The sequence below is a fragment of the Halichoerus grypus genome, chromosome X (assembly GCF_964656455.1).
Source record: "Halichoerus grypus chromosome X, mHalGry1.hap1.1, whole genome shotgun sequence".
Lineage (NCBI taxonomy): Eukaryota > Metazoa > Chordata > Mammalia > Carnivora > Phocidae > Halichoerus > Halichoerus grypus.
In genome coordinates this window covers 99,910,984-99,931,963 of record NC_135727.1, presented here as the reverse complement: position 1 = coordinate 99,931,963, position 20,980 = coordinate 99,910,984, and the positions used below count along the sequence as shown (strand labels likewise).

General features: G+C 40.5%; 1 pseudogene; it reads left to right on the top strand.

Moving 5' to 3' along the window:
* Positions 1-627: 627 nt before the first annotated feature.
* On the top strand, positions 628-1,544 carry LOC118552743 (ferritin heavy chain pseudogene; annotated as a pseudogene).
* The last annotated feature ends 19,436 nt before the right edge of the window (positions 1,545-20,980 follow it).

Here is a 20,980-nt window from a genome sequence, read left to right as displayed (position 1 = left end):
ACAAAACTGAACACATCTACCTAGAAGAGAGATCTACGGAAGTCTTTCAGTGTCAGAGAAATGCCATGCTTTTGGCTTTTGGGATGGCACATTTCCTACCTGCAAGCTCCATGATATGTACTCCCAAAGGAGAAGACCACTCCTTAATTGATACATTCCATCCTCCCCATTCAGAGGAGAAACCTATTAGTGAAATGAACATCACAACTGTAAATCAGATCCATGCTAATCACCTAGACTAATCAGATGAGTTCTTCATTACTAAATATGAATGTGCAGTTTTAAGTATTTCAGGAAAGTAAAAGAGAAGATGATAAACAGATATATTTATATTTTACAGGAAACAGAAGAGAAATTTACCGAAAATTCAAATTCACATGCTCAGAATTTTGGGAGACAATGGTTTTATAAAATAAAAACAGGCTGCAAGAAAGAAAGTACTTGGAAAATAGACATATTATCCCAAAATTAAAAACTTAATAAAACACCAAGTACACAGCACAGGGTTGCCCTGCCTCACTTAGGCTCCAATAGAACCTGGAACACTGCCCTTGTGGCCCACCCCACCCCCCTAACGTCCTACCCCCCTACCCCCACTCCCCCAACCGGAAGCTCGCCCCCCCTTCCCTGGACCCCATTTCCGGTCCCATCCCAGAGCTTGCCCAACATTCCAACGGACACTTCTCTGAGGTCTCCAACCGCCACTGGTTCTGCCTCCTGCCTCCCTTGCCACTCAGGCTGGGAAATCTGCGAGGCCGCCACCGCCTTCGGCCCCGCCGCTGCTGCCTGCTGCACAGCCCTCGCTTCCGCACCGCCTTAGCCTTGGTGCCCGGGCCGCCAGCCATGGCCACCGCGCCGCTCTCACAAGTGCGCCAGAACTACCACCCCGACTGCGAGGCCGCCATCAACAGCCAGATCAACCTGGAGCTCTACGCCTCCTACGTGTACCTGTCCATGGCCTTCTACTTCGACCGCGACGACGTGGCCTTGAAGCACTTCGCCCGGTTCTTCCTGCGCCAGTCCCGCGAGGAGACCGAGCATGCCGAGAAGCTGATGCAGCTGCAGAACCAGCGCGGCGGCCGCATCCGCCTCCGCGACATCAAGAAGCCAGACCGCGACGACTGGGAGAGCGGCCTGAAGGCCATGGAGTGCGCCCTGCACCTGGAGAAGAGCGTCAACCAGTGCCTGCTCGACCTGCACCAGCTGGCCACCGACAAGAACGACGCCCACCTGTGCGACTTCCTGGAGAGCCACTACCTGCACGAGCAAGTCAAGTCCATCAAAGAGCTGGGGGGCTATGTCACCAACCTGCGCAAGATGCGGGCTCCCGAAGACGGCATGGCGGAGTACCTCTTTGACAAGCTCACCCTGGGCGACAGCGACAAAAAGAACTGAGTTGGGACTGTTTTCCCTATAGCCCAGGGTGCATGGTGACTTTCCCTGATCACCATGCCGAGCATGCATATTGCAGTATTGCCTTTGCAAAACGTTCCAGTTTTTTTCTTCCAGTTTTGCCATAAATAAATAAAGTTGTTTGGTTTCAATAAAGTTATTTGGCTCTTAAATAAATAAAGGTCTCTGGTTGATTCATGTGTGCAAATGTCTCACCTTTTACGTTTTAAAGCAGGTATCTAGGCTACATGCAGCTCAGGATCTCCATGGATGGAGGGAGAAGGTATTCCACAGGACCCTGGAAAATACAAATTTAATCTTCCCTTTATAAACAGTGTGGATAGATGGGGGTGGGCTGGTGTGAGGTGGGGCCCTGGTGAATGTGGGTGTGTGTGCATGGTAAATTATATTTAAAAAAATAAAACATGGTCTAGAATTCATCATAGTGGTTGCCTCTAAGGAAGAAGTGAAGAATGGGATAGGGCAGGGATTAAAATAAAGGGAATCTTCAACTTTACCTGAAGACTTTTCATTTACTAAAATATGCAAACATTAATGTTTGTGCATTGGGTAGCAACATGAGGGTCTTAGAAGCAGGTATGGCAGAGTATCTTTTTGACAAGCTCACCCTGGGCCACAGTGATAATATAATTGAGCCTTAGGCTCACTTTCTTATAGACATGGGAGTGACTTCCTAGGTCACCATGCTGAACATGCATATTACCCTTACAAAATATCCAAATATAGTTTTCTCCTTCAATTGTACCCTTTCTTCCCTTAAAGTAATATGCTACCAAAAAACCCACACTACCTGATTAGTTAATGAAAAATATCAGGTCAAGGCTAAGATCAAATTTGTGATACTGAATATGAAGTAGAATAAATCCCCCTAAATGTTAAGCCAGTGAGTGGCTGCTTGGAGGAATGTAGTGGTGGGAGAGAGTTGAAGCTGGGAGGCCAGTCAGGAGATTTTGTAGCCAGTCCAATGAGAGACATTAGTGGTTGAACTGGAGTGGAAGCTGAAGAAAAGGTGATGGAGACAAATTCTAGCTGGATTTGCTCATGGACCACAAGTGAAGAAGGAGAAATGGGGAAAATTATCTAGGTTCTGCTGTTTGTACTTGAACACCTGAGTTGATGGTAATGTTAGTTATTAATTTGAGGATGTGGGGAAGGCATGTCATGTAAAATCTGAGATGCCTATTAGATATGCAAGTGGAACTGTCATGCAGGTAGTCAGAAAAATGAATCTGGAGCTCAGGTGGGATGTCAGGTTTGGAAATAAACATACAAGAGACATCAGTCACAGATGGTGTAGAGGTCATGGGACTGGATAAGCTCACCAGAAAGAGAATGTAGAGAGTGTGGCACAGTCAGCGCCATGCCCTGGGCAGCTGCCATTAGAGGATGGGTTGAGGTGTTACAACACCCAGAGGGCTGCTGGCCCCACCTTGACCATTACCTCATTCCAGACTGTGACCATGTGTGCCCATACCCAGTGTCCCCATTATCAGCCTGTTCCTAACCTCAGTATGGCCTCTGGTTTCTCCTTTCAGGAGGTGGAGATGAGTTAGCCTATTATCTTGTCTTCATGGCTATGGGTAGAAGAAATTATTCCTCAGTAAAAAGATTTCCCAAGGAAATGATAGAGCTGCTTCTCTACAGAATTTTTTCTGCTCCCCTTAAAGAACTCCTCCCCTCTCAGTCCATTCTCTGTTTGACCAGATGAAATCTGTACCCATGTAAACCTTAAGGCTGTCCATGTCTGGAAAAAAATACTCAAAACACTTCTTTCTCTGCACTACATGTCGTTTACAAAGATCAAAATTAAAAATTTATAGACGTTGTAGCCTATATTCAAAGACATATGGGTAGCTTCAGTCTCTTTAAAGCTAAAAAATTGCCTTGGAGTATTTAGTAAACTATGAACAATTTTAGCTAAGCAGGAATATCCTTTCACATTTTCCTGTGACTATGCTTTAGTACTTTCTTTAAAATGAGGATTATGGCCCTTTGAATTTTGTTTCCAGAAAATGTTATTACCCCTTTGATTTTTCTAGTCAAACTTGATCTCTTCACTCTTTCTCTGCCTGGTTTGAAGTTGTCTTCTCTCCCTGATATTGCTCAAGTGTGTGTGTGTATGTGTGTGTGTGTGTATACATATATACATACACATATATGTGCATATATAACTGTTCTCTACATATGAGGAAGCATAGGGTGAGCATCAACATATGAGTGTTTAAAAACTGTAAATTGACTGAGGATCCTTCTTACTTCCCTGTTTTGGAGAAGCAGTTGGTGTAGTGGTTTCTTAACCTCACGTTGCCTGGGTTCATATCCCAGCTTAGCCACTTACTAAATTGGGTGAATTGGGGCATGTCACTTAACTTTTCTGTGCCTCCGTTTCCTCCCACCTAAAGAGGGATAAAAAAAGCATCAACCCCATTGGGTTGCTGAGAAGACTAAATGAGCTAATATTTTTAAATGCTTACGACAGTGCCTGGCACACATAGTACACGTATTATGTATAAGCCGTCACTTATCATCATCACCTTCATCCACTAAGTTCTTCGTGGTGTTCTTCTGAGGAGAAGATTTCACATCTGCACTTTGCCACTGGGGGTCTCTCTTGCATTTCAACCAACTGTGTCATTCTGCATACTGAGAAGGAAAAATCCTTGCTAGCTGCTTGCCTGTCAAGTGCTGCCAGGATTCAGGAGGGCAGATCGCTGTTTTCACTGCCCCACACTCAGGCCCAAGCCTGGAGGTGTGTTTTGCTGCTTTAAACAGCCTCCCCTTCAAATTACTCCCTAGAACATCTTTTGCTTATTCTTCCCAAACCCAGGTTGCCTGAGCCTCCTCTTTCCAACTAAACTTTACATTCCACTCCTCAGAGGTGGGAAAGAAAGGATGAAGTGCTAAACCTGATCCCACCATCATTATCTTGATGTCTGGACCTGAATTGGAGAGGAATGGGTACATTGGGAGGGGAGAATGGGCAAAAGGGCTACTGATAACACAATAACTAAACTTGATAAATCACTTTAGCACAGAGGTTCTCAAACTTTGCTGCACATTAGAACCACCTGTGGAGTGTTTAGAAATCTCAATATCCAGTCCACATCCTAGACCAAATACATCAGTCTCTGGGGCAGGACCTAGACATCCCAGGCATGTTCAAGCAAGCACCTTGCTACTCAAAGTGTGGTCCTCTGACCAGCAGGTCAGTGTCATCAGAGAGCTTGTTAGAACAGAGCTGCACCCATTCAATTACCTATTTTCTGTGGCTGCATTTGCACTACAAGGGCACAATCAGTAGTTGTAATAAAGACCATATAGCCTGCAAAGCCTAAAACATTTACAGAAAATCTTCCAGCCCATTTTTTATAGTAACTTGCCACAGGCCCTGAAATTCCTCTAAATCTACCAAATATTTTAAACTTTTCACCTGCTTTTATGCATCTATTTGTCTTTTTCTGTTTTATTTTCTCTCACTTTCAAATAAATACTCTAGAATGCTTCGGATATATACAATATTTTATAATATTATAAATATTGCAATTGTCACCTACCAGACTGACATCTTTGTGTATTTCAGCAAGTCAACTTGTGGACTTTCTTTGTGTCTTCAGTTTTGCCAGTCCCTCAATGTGCCTTTGTTAATTGAGGGCCATCAGTCATCCTGCTTCTGGGAGCACTGGAGTGGAACAATGCCTGACTAGCCTTTTTGACTGATTCTCCATAATCACATATTCATCACAGAGGCTGTTTAAAGTATACTCATTTTTAAGTTATTGCAATCTATTCCAATCATTTTTCTTACTGTGAGGCATTTAAATTTCATTAATATGCAAAACTACTGCCTTGTCTGAGGAGGAATAGACTCTTTCCCTTATATCTGTATTTCAGTGTTTATTTTTTATAATGTTGCTTTTGGTTTATAATTTATTATATATGATATTAACTATGCCACATGCAACAAGATTTATTCTCTTTTTTTCCTGTGGGATAATTCTCTGTGCATTATTTTTTTTTCTCCTAAAGTTGAATTCTTCTATAAAGTTTATGGAGAAATAAAAGTTCCAATTTAAAATATATTTTAGATCTATAAGTTATAAGATAAACCTAAATTAAAACATTCTAGGAAAGAAGCATTCATGCCATTTGTGAATTTTTTGGCCGAATAGCCGTTCTTTCAACAAATTATATTGAATTCTGTGATGTGTTCTGCACTATGCTTGGCATTAGGAATATAAGGTGACTAGGGCACAGTTCCTACACACAGTGTGGTGGAAAAGACAGATACGTAAGTAGATACCTCTAATGTATACTTGGGTAAGATCTAACAGAGGAGGAAACGCAAAGTGCTATGTGAGTCCAGGAGAGAAAAGTAGTCTAAATTTTACCTGGGACTTAGGAAACATCCACTTTGAAGGTGACATTGAGTCTTGAAAGACGAATTGGAATTCTTCAAGTAGAGAAGAGAGTAAAGGGTATTTTAGCTCTGTTTATTTGCTACAAAAGAGCCAATAGAGAGGAAAAGGCTACAAATTTAGGAGTGTAAGGGGATACAGTAAATGAAAGAAGACCTAGAGGAGGGGAGAGGTGGTAGATTTACTTTATACAGGAGGAAGGATGGGTTTTTCTTTTAAGAAACTCTATAAAAACTCTTCTCTCAAAAGTAATCACTGACTTAGTAATTAACATCACCATTGGTTTTTATTCAGCACTTGTCCTGCTTAATCACTCTGTAGCAATTAGAAGTGTTGACTAGTCCTTCCTTCCTTGCCTTTCCTGTCTTTTCAAAATTTACCTAAGACGTATCTATAAAGAAATATATAGACCTGACCACTATTGGGGAGGAAAATTTTTCTTTCTACCCTTCTAGGTTTTGTGGCTGGTCAAACAATTAAAATGACATAAGACAGATTAACAGGAGAAAAACAAATTTAATTTCATAGATATGGGATTCCCAAAGATACAAGACTCAGAATATAGTCAGATAATTGAGGGTTATATAAAATATAAGAAAGAAAGGGGGTTAGGAGTCTAGAGATACAAAGAGGAGGAAAGCCATTCACAGGAAGGCAAAGGGGCTGTTTGGAAAACAAAGGTTACCCTGTTATGCAGATAAATTTCTTAGTAAAAGGTATGTCTAGTAATAACTTTTTTCCTAGTATAAGCAGGCAGTTGAGCGGGGAGGCAAAGACCTTTTGCTGAATCTGCTGGATTTTGACTGCCTTTAGTTCAAGATAATCCCCATGCTAAGGAGCAATATTTTGGGATGGCAGATTCTGTTCCTCTTCCCCACCCTTTTAGATTCTACTGTTGACCTTTTCAACTCTTACTTTATACATATACTCCCCCTTGAGTTCAGCCACATCCATGGCCAATGTTGGTATCTCTATCTCTGTCTCTCTCTGTCTCAGTCTCTCTCTCCTCCCAGATGCTTTTCTTGACTATGAGACTTGCACAGTTAACTGTGAAACATCTCCCTATGGATGTTCTCAGAAAACTCAGACTTAACAAGTCCCCAGATGAACTCATTGTCCCTTCCTCATATGCTCCCTAGATTTGCCACACCATCCCATAGTCTTACAAAATAAATTTCAGAGTTACCCTAGACTTCTGGCTCTTACTCAGTCTGGACATACTTGATCTCTCTCCTTTCCATGTGCTCCTCTCCTACCCAACAGCCCCCATCTTTTTCCTACCTAACAATTTTTCCCCACCTAACAATTTCTATAATCTCTGAACCTGTCAGGGTTCTTGGTAACACATCACAAAATCTGACCCTGGCTAATAAAAACAGAAAAGAAATTTTTTTAGAAGAATGTCTGGAACATATTGGAAAGGCTGTAGAACTTTGACCAGAAAATTGGAAGCATCATAGTGTTAAACAAAAACCACAAAATTCAACCAAATAAACTTGAAGATCTAATTGGCTTTATTAAATGATTCGTGAATTGGGCAGCATCCCATCTTCAAGTCGAGGGAAGCTCCAAAGGGTTACAGAAAGGAAAAGGTTTTTAAAGACAAGACAAGGAAGTCATAAACAGAAAAAGGAATATTTTGGGTGAGGTTACCTTCCTTTGGGGACAAAAGAAAAGGGTCTTAGTAGGTTGATTACCTCATCTTCCTTCGGGAGATGGAGAGGGTCCATGTAAAAGATTACCATATTGGCACTGACCAGGAAATTTCTGACTGATTGGTTAAAACTACATTTCTGAGGGAGGTTGAAAGTGCAATTAGGTTAGGTATTAAGCCCTAGTGTGGTGACTTGGCCTAACCAATGCCATTTGGGGCCTGTAGTTTCTTTTTAATAAAAAGTGGAGCTTTGTCTCCTGTCTGTTGTGACATTTTTCCTCAAACAGGAAGGATGCTCAGATGTTGGACTGCCCAAAATGATAAACATATAATCTAGTTCTTCTAACCCTCTTTTAGTAGATGTTGTTGGTGATCTGCCCAGATCAACTTGACCAGCCAGGACACCCAAACCTCCAGCTGTTTGTGAGTACACTGCAGCTGACAGCGTATAACTGTGACCTTCTCAGAAAGATTGACCCTGACTAACTTTGGCAGCCAAGGACAGAGGCATAAACTCTTAGATCCTTTGCCCTGTCTCTGCAGTGAGATTTATGCTCCAGAATCTGTCTTGTATCAAGCCAAGGTTAGATTTTGTGTGAGATTATATCCTTGCTTGGTTCTTCCTCTGCCCTATTCTGCTTCCTTTATTCCTGTACAGATTTCTCCTGAGTGTACTCCTTCAAACAATCCCTGTCTTAGGCTCTGTTTCCAGGGAACCCAACCTAAGATTCACCCTTAAACAGAGTTGACCACCCTCTCTTTTGTGTTGCCAAAATTCCTACTTGATTTCTTTTTAATGGCACTTACTACTGTGTCTGCCAATTTTTTTCACATGTGTATATCCCTTAATAGTGTAGGAGCCAAGGGCAGGTGCCCCAAGATGGGCCACTTTGGCATGAAGATTATTTTGAGTTACAAGCAATTAAAACCCAGAAGATTCAGGAAAAGCTCTGTATCTCCCCCTCAACTGCCTAAATGTACATTGGAAAGGAGAGCCTGTACTAGATATTCCTCTTTATCTATGAAAATTACCTACATAATAGGGCAACTTTTGTTTCCCGAATATCTCCTCTCACCTTCCTGCTAACGATCTTCCTCCCCTCTGTATCCTCAGATGCCTACCCCTCTCCTTAACTTAGGATGTCATTGAAGCCTCATGTTGCCTGACTATCTTTGGAATTTCATGTCTATGTGGATTCCCCATATATACAAAACTAAATTTGATTTTTTCCTGTTAATCTGTCCTATGTCAATTTGATCCTTAGCCCAGCTAGAAGGACAGAGGAAATTTCTTCCTCCCCAACAGTAGGCTAGGAAATCTTTGAGTGCAGAAAATGGATGTATTTTTTTTCTCTCTCTCTTTAAGCCCTAGCATATGTGTAATGGAGACTTTTAAAAATGGTGAGGTGAACTTAGTTGAAAATTAAGGCCAGATCACAGTGGATTGAAGATTGAATAGAAGTGAGATAGTGGAGGCAATAAACACAATGGTAGGCTATTCTTTGCCATATCTAAATGTGCTTTGGAATATCGTTATTGGCTTACCTATTTTATCCCCCTACAAGATTGTGGATGAAAGAGCAAAAACAAGTTTTTAGTAATTAGTCTCAGGCCAAAAGGATTTCTTACAAGACATAAAGTTCATGCAATCTAGTTAATTTCCCAAATGGGTTAAATAAATTCTTAGTTTCTTTGCTAGTTTCATTATTATCTACTCAGAAAGAGTTCAATTTTAAAAATTTGACTTAGCAATTTATTCCTTTCAAATGTCTGAAAATAAGACTGCATGGCCAGGACTAAGGATTCCACACACTGTTTCAGCATTTTTGAAGCCTATATTCCTTATCACTCACCTACTTTGCACAATTATTTCATATTTTGCAAATGATTCCAGTTTTATTACCATGTTGCCTCATCTATAGGAGTCTGTGTGCAGTGGATATAGGATAGTCATAAAGTTTACTGAGCATTTATTATGTATAGAATACTTTGCTATCAATTGTTGGGGGCTAGAACGTTGATAAGAAAGACTAGAAAGTGTCTCTATGTTGAAGGAGCTCAAGCTTGCTAGAATCGTGGCATACATAGCGGCATACATAGCTTAGGATCACTTAAAGAGGACCTCATCAACCAGTTTCAAGTTAGTTAATAATTAATATTGAACTATTGTAGGGTTTAAGAGAGTATGATGAGATGATAAGCAGGCACCAAGTCAGTCAGGAAAGGAAGTTTTTTGGAGAGAAATTATTCTCAAGTATGCTAATGAACCTCATTTAAAAAGATACTTTCTCAATATTCTTATGTAGCCCATGCCCTGCTTCTCATTTCTACTCTATAATTCTCAAGACATGATTCTAATCATGCTATACCCAAACACTGGAACAAATTGAGTGTGTAGTGAACAGTCTGTATTTCAGGCTAGGAGTCTCACTGAGCTGCTGCCACTTGGTGAGATACCATTGGTCCACGTTTTAGCTCTCATATTTATAAATTCATAGATCTCTTTTTCTCAATGAACCCAAAGGTGACCAGGTTCTACATGAAGGATCAGCATCCTTTATCTGTAAGGTGTAAATATTTTACAATTTACAGTCTTTGTCACAACTATTCAACTCTGCTATTTTAGTATGAAAGCAGCCACAGATGATATGTAAATGATGGATATGGTTATATTCCTATAAACCTTTATTTATGAAAACAGGTGGCTGGCCAAGAATTGGCACACAGGTTGTCTGCCAATCCCTGCTACAGAAGATTGACTCATACCAATAGTATTTCTAAAAGTCATTAATCATCTGCAGATAGGACTCACATATAACTAGGACAGATTACCTGCATAAAACATCTTATCAGAAATTAGCCACTAATGTAACTAAACTACAAATTAGAAGGTTGCTTTATTAAGCAATGGGTCAGGCAAATGTCATTGTTTTCTTGGTTTGTATTCTCCCAGAAGTGACCTGAGAAAATGGTTTAAATGAAAATATTTATTTGGCAGATAATCCCCGGAAATATCAGAAGGAAGTACAGAAGCAAAACAGGGAAGAGAGGGAAGCCAGCAAAATTTGCATTGACAAGCAAGACAACTAAGGGCAACTAGAGCATGCCTCAGCTTTATCCCACTCATGAGGCAAGGGAGCTGGGATATTTATCCATTAACTGTGTCAGTCATTAGTTGAGAGTTGCTTCTGGGAATGGGGAGGGCAGAGAGGGCTCCAGTGTCTAGAGAGAGACTTCACGCAAAGCTGGAAGTTGGACAGCATATATGGACACAGTAAATGTTAGGTGTATATGAGTGGGGCACCAACAGTATCTGCTTCAACCGTTTTCTCCCAAATGATATTCATAATAAGGTAATATGAATTAATGAGTTAATTTTCTATTATAGGAATTTTTCTGAATAAATGGAATTGGTACTATAGAAACCAACCAACCTTCTCCTCCATATATTGGATAGGTACTAACGTATATTTTAAATAGCTAACCTCTTTTCTGAAATATTCTTCATCAGACAACCATAATTTATGTAATCTTAACATGGAACATATTAGAATTGTCATGATTATGGCTTACTTTTATTGGTTTATATTTTCTTTAATAGTTTTTTTGAGAAATAGAAAAACATGGGGCTTTGCTGATCAGAAGTGGACCAACACTTGCCCCACTCTCATTTGGCCTTGGTCTATGGTGGTTCAGTGCCCTATGTCTACTGTGCTGCTATCTTTATCATTAGAGGACACCAAAGGCTGGCCTATGGAAAAGGAGAAAGTGGATTGGCAGTGGAAGAAGAAAAGTGGGCAATAATGCAAGGAAACAAGTACCTAGGAGTATCAGAAGCCAAAGGGTTGGACAGAAATAGGGTGAGCAATAATCACTGTAGCCTATGGGAAAAGGAAGAGATAAAAACAGGCCTTTTCTGACTCCTTTTATATATATATATTATATAAATATATAAAATATAAATATATTTCTAATTACTATTAGTAATAACAATAGTAATGGTCATAGGAAGATTTGGGGGTTTTCACTTTATGGGGGTTTGGGTTTTTGGTTTTTCTCTATTGCTCTTTACCAGATTGTTTTTTTCTTTCTTTTGGTTTGGCTACTTGGACTTACAGTTCTACCTAGAAGGACTGGTTGCTTCTGGTCACCTATAAGTTATTCCAGGAGGACCTAGATAAATTCCATGGTTATAGCTGAATGCAAAGATAAGGAGGATCACAACTATATTCTTTGTCAGGTCATGTAGACCCTTAGGGGTTAACCGGGCAGAATTACTCTGGGAGCATCTATGGAAAACTAGAGTGGATATGTACTCTCTGGGTTCACCCCAGTTTTGAAATACAACCTATAAAAGAACTCCATAATGCTGGCATGCTCAGAGCAAAATAATTCTGCCTTGAAGCCAACCAACAGCAGTATAAGCCAAGCAGTTGAGAGCATAGGTTTTGGCATCATACAGACCTGAGGTAGACTACTCAGTTACTGAACTCCACTGCATGGTATATTCATCCAGACATAAATACCAATGCCTCATTGAGTATACCATGAAGAATCCACTCTCACAAAAGCATCTGAGGGCAATGTAGACTTTCTTAAGATTCCATGGTGGAGATCAAAAAGGAATTTACATCATGCTACCCAAAGCAATCAAATTTAAAATCTCTATTTAACATTTATATTCTTTCAAGTCCCTTCTTAGTCTTCCTACTACAATGATTTTCTTTCTGTCCTTCCTCCATACAACACCCATTGCCATTGGCTTCATGCTCCTCATTCTCACCCCTACTTATTTTTTCTTCCATCTAGCTATGCAATTGAGCCCCCTTCCAGATCTCCAGCTCAGTAATCCAGAGGATTTTCCAGTTAACAGGATCTATCCTCCTTAGAAGGCAAGCAGGATTATGTGTTACTGGTTGCAAGGTGTGTGTGTGTGGGGGCATTATTTCATATGCCTCATTTTTCCATAAAGGACTTTTCCTTAATTGGTATTTTTTTTCTCTCTTTCCATTTCATTAACTGAGAAACATGGGAGCCACACTTCCAGCTTTTCTCTGCTTCCTGTCTACTCCTTTCCAAGGGTGAAGGAATAACTTTTCTGATTAGGGACTCTAGGAAAAGGGACACAGTAGGTGTGTGTAGCAGCCATGGAGGTGTGCCACTCAGATCACCCTTCAAGAAAGAACTTGCCATTCAGTTTCAACAAATGAAATTAGTTGACAGCCTCCAGATTTTGAAGGCTATGTTCTCCTTGGGTAGCTCCAACCAATGATCACACGTAGTAGGAATGCTAAGGCCTGGACATTTCTGCCCAATGTACAACTCCTTTAACAGGAAGAGTTTGCTCTAGAGCTCCCTAAAGGGTTGACTCACATTTTGTCAAATCTGCATTGAGATCCCAGGCTCTTCCTGCCAAATTCTGCTTCCTCCCTGTTTTATCATTCACAGGATCTACTACCCAGTCCAAAAAGCTTTTGCATTTCTGTGTCTCAGAGTTGGCCTCCCAGAAGACCCAACTAACATGATGTGGCTCTATAGCTCCTCACTCTCTTCCCCCCCTCCCCCCGCCACTCAATTTGTGCAAAGGACTCACACACTCTTACAAACTACATGTGATGAGTTCCCCAGGGAATGATTTCCTCCTGCAACTGGGAAGCTGCATTCTTGAATGTGCTGTTAGGGAAGAGGTTTTGGTGGACCCATTATTGCCATACATTCAGTTTCATTCTACAGTTCAATCTTAAAGTAACAAAGCTGATATTTTTAACTTTATCTGTTTGATTCTTGTGACTTATGTCTCAATTAGTTTTTGACATAAGAAGGAAACAAAAAAAAGCTGATTTATTTATCTCTTCAACTCTAGCATGAATAGAAAAGAATTCTTACATGTAATTTGGAATACTTGAATAATTTTCTGGAGGCCACATAGGGTATTACTTCCACCCCTTTGTAATGAATTCATTTTTTAAAAAAAATTCATCAAAGGCATGATCTTAAAAAGTGATGAATATTTAGCAGAGTGACAGACAAAATTTGATTAAGAAACTATTGCAGTAATCACTTCTGTAGATAGACCTATTACTTCCTTGAAGATTTGGGGATATAAAAATAGAATGTCTGGACCATGATCATGAGACTTGCCTAGAATGTTTGTGTGTGTCTGTGTGATATGTGCATAATGGAGGAATTGGTTGGTCCTATATAGGTTGTTCAGAAAGGGGCTTTAGCAGACAGGCTTTAGGGTACCAGTCATAATCCCTGTCTTTGGGAACTACCCTGCATACAGCCTCTGCTGATGTGTTGGTCTAGGCAGCCAGTTTTGTGCCATGGCACCTCTGTCTTCCCCCTAAGATACTTAGCCCATTTTGACTCAGTGCCTACCTGTAGAATCACTCACTGTTGATGTATCACCTATTGCCCCTCAGTTCACCCAGAAGATTGCAGCTTCAGTGAACAGTTACTTGTTCCCTTACTCACCAGATGCTTCTTAACGTGAGTGTCTGTATTTTCCTGGCTAAGGGTATTCTCTGGCTACAGGAATATGGTAGGTCCACTCATGAGGCAGGCCAGATGTACCAGGAAATTTATTGCCCTAGGAGTGACTCCTGATTAATAAAGGACAGAAGTTGGTGCATACCTCCCCAATTTCCTCACTCTCTTGGACAGTTCTTTTTTTTTTAAGATTTTATCTATTTATTTGTCAGACAGAGAGAGAGAGAGCACAAGCGGGTGGGTGGGGGGGATGTGTGGCAGGCACAGCAGGCAGAGGGAGAAGCAGGCTCCCCGCTGAGCAAGGAGCCCGATGCAGGACTCGATCCCAGGACCCTGGGATCATAACCTGAGCCGAAGGCAGACGCCTAAACAACTGAGCCACCCAGGCCATCCCTGGAGGGACAGTTCTGTAGTATAATCTACAGAGTCTCTCTAAGGGTCCCCAACAGAATTACGCTCCATAGCAATAACCCATTTATTAGCAAATCTTGTTCTTTTTTTAAAAATTTTTTATTTAAATTCAATTAGCCAACATACAGTACATCATTAGTTTCAGATGTAGTGTTCAATAATTTATTAGTTGCATATAACACACAGTGCTCATCACATTACATGCCCTCCTTAATGCCTATCACCCAATTACCCTAAATCCCCAGCCACCACCCCTCCAGCAACCCTCAGTTTGTTTGTTTGTTTTTTTTATTAAGATTTTATTTATTTATTTGACGGAGAGAGAGACAGCGAGAGAGGGAACACATGCAGGGGGGGTGGTAGAGGGAGAAGCAGGCTCTCCGCCGAGCAGGGAGCCTGATGCAGGGCTCAATCCCAGGACCCTGGGATCATGACCTGAGCCGAAGGCAGACGCTTAACGACTGAGTCACCCAGGCACCCCTCAGTTTGTTTCCTATAGTTAAGAGTCTCTCATGGTTTTTCTCCCTTTCTGATGACTTCCCATTCAGTTTTGCCTCCCTTACGATATGATCCTCCATGCTGTTTCTTATATTCCACATATGAGTAAAACCATATTATAACTGTCTTTCTCTGTTTGACTTATTTCACTCAGCATAATACCCTCCAGTTCCATCCACATTGATGTAAATGGTAAGTATTCATCCTTTCAGATGGCTGAGTAATATACTATTGTGTGTGTGTGTGTGTGTGTGTATGTGTGTGTGTGAGAGAGAGAGAGGGGAGAGAGAGAGAGAGAGAGAGAGAGACATATTCTTTATCCATTCATCTGTCAATGGACATCTTGGCTCTTTCCACAGTTTGGCTATTGTGGAGATTGCCGCTATGAACATTGGGGTGCAGGTGCCCCTTCGGATCACTATATTTGTATCTTTGGGGTAAATACCTAGTAGTGCAATTGCTGGGTTATAGAGTAGCTCTATTTTTAACTTCTTGAGAAACCTCCATACCGTTTTCCAGAGTGCCTGCATCAGCTTGCATTCCCACCAACAGTGTAAGAGGGTTCTCCTTTCTCCGCATCCTTGCCAACATTTGTTGTCTCGTCTTGTTAATTTTAGCCATCCTGACTGGTGTAAGGTGGTATCTCATTGTGGTTTTGATTTGTATTTCCCTGATGCCAGGTAACATGGAGCATTTTTTCATGTGTCTGTTGGCCATTTGTACGTCTTCATTGGAGAAATGTCTATTCATGTCTTCTGCCCATTTCATGACTGGATTCTTTGTTTTTTTGGGGGGATGTTGAGTTTGATAAGTTATTTATAGATCTTGGATACTAGCCCTTTATCTGATATGTCATTTGCAAATATCTTCTCCCATTCTACAGGTTGCCTTTTAGTTTTGTTGACTGTTTCCTTTGCTGTGCAGAAGCTTTTTATCTTGATGAAGTCCCAATAGTTCATTTTTGCTCTTGTTTCCCTTGCCTTTAGAGACATGTCTTGCCAGGAGCTGCAGCGGCCAAGGTCGAAGAGGTTGCTGCCTGTGTTCTCCTCTAGGATTTTGATGGATTCCTATCTCACATTTAGGTCTTTCATCCATTTTGAGTTTATCTTTGTGTATGGTGTAAGAGAATGGTCCAGTTTCATTCTTCTACATGTGGCTGTCCAATTTTCCCAGCACCATTTATTGAAGAGACTCTTTTTTCCATTGGACATTCTTTCCTGTATTGTCGAAGATTAGTTGATCATAGAGTTGAGGGTCCATTTCTGGGTTCTTTATTCTGTTCCATTAATCTATGTGTCTGTTTTTGTGCCAGCACCATACTGTCTTGATGATTACAGCTTTGTAATAGAGCTTGAAGTCTGGCATTGTAATGCCACCAGCTTTGGTTTTCTTTTTCAACATTCCTTTGGCTATTTGGGGTCTTTTCTGGTTCTATACAAATTCTAGGATTATTTGTTCCAGCTATGTGAAAAATCTTGATGATATTTTGATAGGGATTGCATTGAATGTGTTGATTGCTTGGGTAGCATAGACATTTTAACAATAATTTTTCTTCCAATCCATGAGCATGGAATATTTTTCCATTTCTTTGTGTCTTCCTCCATTTCTTTCATAAATGTTCTGTAGTTTCTAGACTACAGATCATTTACCTCTTTGGTTAGGTTTATTCCTAGGTATCTTATGGTTTTTGGTGCAATTGTAAATGGGATCAATTCCTTAATTTCCCTTTCTTCTGTCTCATTGTTAGTGTATAGAAATGCAACAGATTTCTGTGCATTGATTTTATATCCTCCCACATTGCTGAATTTCTGTATGAGTTCTAGCAATTTGGGGGTGGAGTCTTTTGGGTTTTCCACTTAAAGTATCATGTCATCTGTGAAGAGTAAGAGTTTGACTCCTTCTTTGCCAATTTGAATGCTTTTTATTTCTTTTTGTTTCCTGATTGCCGAGGCTAGGACTTCTAGCACTATGTCAAACAACAGTGGTGAGAGTGTCATGTTCCTGACCTTACAGGAAAAGCTCTGTTTTTCCCCCATTGAGAATGATATTCACTGTGGGCTTTTCATAGATGGCTTTTGTGATAATGAGGTATGTTCCCTCTATCCCTACACTGTGGAGAGTTTTAATCAAGAAAGGATGCTACATATTGTCAAATGCTTTTTTGCATCAATTGAGAGGATCATATGGCTCTTGTCCTTTCTTTTATTAATGTGATGTATCACACTGATTTGCAAATGTTGAACTATCCTTGCAGCCCAGGAATAAATCCCACTTGGTGGTGGTGAATAATCCTTTTAATGTACTCTTGGATCCTATTGGTTAAAATCTTGGTGAGAATTTTTGCACCCATGTTCATCAAGGATATTGGTCTCTAATTCTCCTTTTTGATGGTATCTTTGTCTGGTTTTGGGATCAAGGTAATGTTGGCCTCATAAAACGAGTTTGGAAGTTTTCCTTCCATTTCTGTTTTCGGGACAGCTTCAGTAGAATAGGTATTATTTCTTCTTTAAATGTTTGATAGAATTCCCCTGGGAAGCCATCTGGCCCTGGACTCTTGTTTTTTGGGGGGAGGTTTTTGATTACTGCTTCAATTTCCTTGCTGGTTATTGGTCTGTTCAGATTTTCTATTTCTTCATGTTTCAGTTTTGGTAGTTTATCAGTTTCCAGGAATGCATCCATTTCTTCCAGATTGCCTAAATTGTTGGCATATGGTTGCTCATAATATGTTCTTAAAATTGTTAGTATTTCCTTGGTGTTGGTCATGATCTCTCCCCTTTCCTTCATGATTTTATTAATTTGGGTCCTTTCTCTTTTCTTTTTGATAAGTCTGGACAGAGGTTTATTGATCTTATTAATTCTTTCAAATAACTAGCGTCTAGTTTCATTGATCTGTTCTACCATTTTTCTGGTTTCTATTTCATTGACTTCTGCTCTAATCTTTATTATTTCTCTTCTCTTGCTTGGTTTAGGCTTTATTTGCTTTATTCTTTCTCCAGCTCCTTTAGGTGTAAGGTTAGCTTGTGTATTTGAGACTTTTCTAATTTTTTGAGAAAGCCTTGTGTTGTAATGTACTTCAGTCTTAGGACCTCCTTTGCTGTATCCCAAAGATTTTGAACAGTTGTGTTTTCATTTTTATTAGTTTCCATAAATTTTAAAAATTCTTCTTTAATTTCCTGGTTGACCCATTCATTTTTTAGTAGGATGCTCTTTAACCTCCATGTGTTTGAGTTCCTTCCAAATTTCCTCTTGTGACTGAGTTCAAGTTTCAAAGCACTGTGGCCTGAAAATATGCAGGGAATAATCCCAATCTTTTGGTATTAGTTGAGACCTGATTTGTGACCCAGTATGTGATCTATTCTGGAGAATGTTCCATGTGCACTCAAGAAGAATGTGTATTCTGTTACTTTTGGATGGAATACTCTGTATATATCTGTGAAGTACATCTGGTCAAGTGTGTCATTCAAATCCCTTGTTTCCTTGCTGATCTTTTGCTTAGATGATTTGTTGATTGCTGTGAGTGGAGTGTTGAAGTCCCCTACTATTATTGTAATATTATCAATATGTTTCTTTAATTAGGTTATTAATTGGTTGATATAATTGGCTGCTCCCAAATTAGGAGCATCTTCTTGTTGTAGAGCCTTAAGTATGATATAGTGTCCCTTTCATCCCTTACTACAATCTTTGGTTTAAAATCTAATTTGTCTGATATGAGGATTGCTACCCCAGCTTTCTTTTGAAGTCCATTAGCATGGTAAATGATTCTCTACCCCCTCACTTTCAGTCTGGAGGTGTCTTTGAGTCTAAAATGAGTCTCTTGTAGACACCATATGGATGGGTCTTGCTTTTTTATCCAATCTGATACCCTATATCTTTTTGATTGGAGCATTCAGCCCATTTACATTCAGAGTAACTATTGAAAGATATGAATTTAGTGCCATTGTATTGCCTGTAAGGTCCCTGTTTCTGTAGACTGTCTCTGTTTCTTTCTGGTCTATGTTATTCTTGGGCTCTCTCTTTGCTTACAGGATCCCCCTTAATATTTCTTGCAGGGCTGGCTTCGTGGTCACATATTCTTTCAGTTTCTGTTTGTCCTAGAATCTCTTTATTTCCCCTTCCATTCTGAATGACAGCCTTGCTGGATAAAGTATTCTTTTTTTAAAAAGTTTTTATTTATTTATCTGAGAGAGAGAAAGAGAGAATGAGAGAGAGAGAGAGTGGAGGGGGGAAGGATAGAAGGAGAAGCAGACTCCCCGCTGAGCAGGGAGCCCAACATGGGACTCGATCGCAGGACCCTGAGATCATGACCTAAGCTGAAGGCAGATGCTTAATGACTGAGCCACCCAGGTACCCTGGATAAAGTATTCTTGGCTGTATGTTCTTCTCATTTAGTACCCTGAATATATCATGTCAGCCCCTTCTGGCCTGCTGGATCTCTGGATAGGTCTGATGCCAATCTAATATTCCTACCGCTGTAGGTTAGGAAACTCTTGTCTTGAGCTGCTTTCAGGATTTTCTTTTTTCTGAAATTTGCAAGCTTCACTATTATATGTTGGGGTGTTGATCTATTTTTATTGATTTTGGGAGGGGTCCTCTCTACCTCTTGGACTTGAATGCCTGTTTCCTTCCTCAGATTAGGGAAGTTCTCAGCTGTGATTTGCTCAAATATACCTTCTGGTCCTCTCTTTCTTCTCCCTCAGGGACCCCAAAAATTCTAATATTGTTTTGTTTTATGGCATCGCTGATTTCTCGAAACCTCCCCTCAGGATCCATTAGTTGTTTTTCTCCTTTTCCTCAGCTTCCTTCCTTTCCATCAACTTGTCTTGTCTTCTATGTCACTTACTCTCTCTTCTGCTTCATTTACCCTGTTAGAGCATCCAATTTAGACAGCATCTCAGTTAAAGCATTTTTAATTTCAGCCTGATTAGAGAAATCCAAAGAGGTCAGAAACCAGAAAAAAAAAAAAAAAAGATTAAAAAAGGGAAAGAAAAAAAAGAGGGGGAGAGAATATAATCTCACAGGGTGGACAAAACAGGGTGATCCACTTGGTCCTGAGTGTATTGTGTTCTGTGTCTTAGAAGACCCTAAATCCAAAAATTGTAAAGAAAGCAAAACTTATATATATACATATATATACACAAAAATAAAATTAAATAGAGGGAAAGGAAGCCAAAAATGAAGAATATATTTATAAAATGTAAATGTAAAAAATGAAAGTTTAAAAAAAAGACTTAAAAACAAAGAGTTGATAGAATAAGAAAATAGTTGAAAAGGGAAAAAAGAGAAAAAAAGAAATGGAAAATTTTAAACTGAAAGATAAACGAATCATGAGAAAAAAACCTCGAATTCTATATACTATTTTCCCCTAGTGCTGGAGTTTTACAGTCCTGTGTGGTCCATAAACTTGCTGTTCACCTGTTCTTCCAGTTGTCTTCTGGGGGAGGGGCCTGCTAGGCTGATTCTCAGGTATCTTTGCCTGGGCAGAGTTGGACCGTCCCTTGCGAGGGGGCTGGGCTCAGTGTAAGCTGTTTTTCATTGCTCTGTGTGGCTTTTGTTCCCTAAAGCTTTCCTGCCTCTTTAGAGGATCAAAATAAAAATGGCTGTGCTTTGGGGCGCCTGGGTGGCTCAGTCATTAAGCGTCTGCCTTCGGCTCAGGTCATGACCCCAGGGTCCTGGGATTGAGCCCCACATCGGGCTCCCTGCTCAGCGGGAAGCCTGCTTCTCCCTCTCCCACTCCCCCTGCTTGTGTTCCCTCTCTCGCTGTGTCTCTCTCTGTCAAACAAATAAATAAAATCTTAAAAAAAAAAAAATGACCGTGCTTTGATCTCCAGCCCCAGAGCCAAAAGATCGCAGTCCCCTCTCTTTAGCAAATCGTCAGGGATAAGCGGTCTTCACTTTTGTATGTGCCAAACTCTGCTTACTCTTGTGGTGTATGTCCATACCAATCCTCCTGGGGAAAGGTGGAGAGTTGTTGCTTTCCTGTCTTTTGCAGGGCTCCCACACTGACAGCTGTCCCCCAGTCATACATGCACCTGCTCCACCCCTCTCAGGGGAAGGTGGAGGGTCCCCACATTCCTGTCCTTTGCAGGATCCCCACACG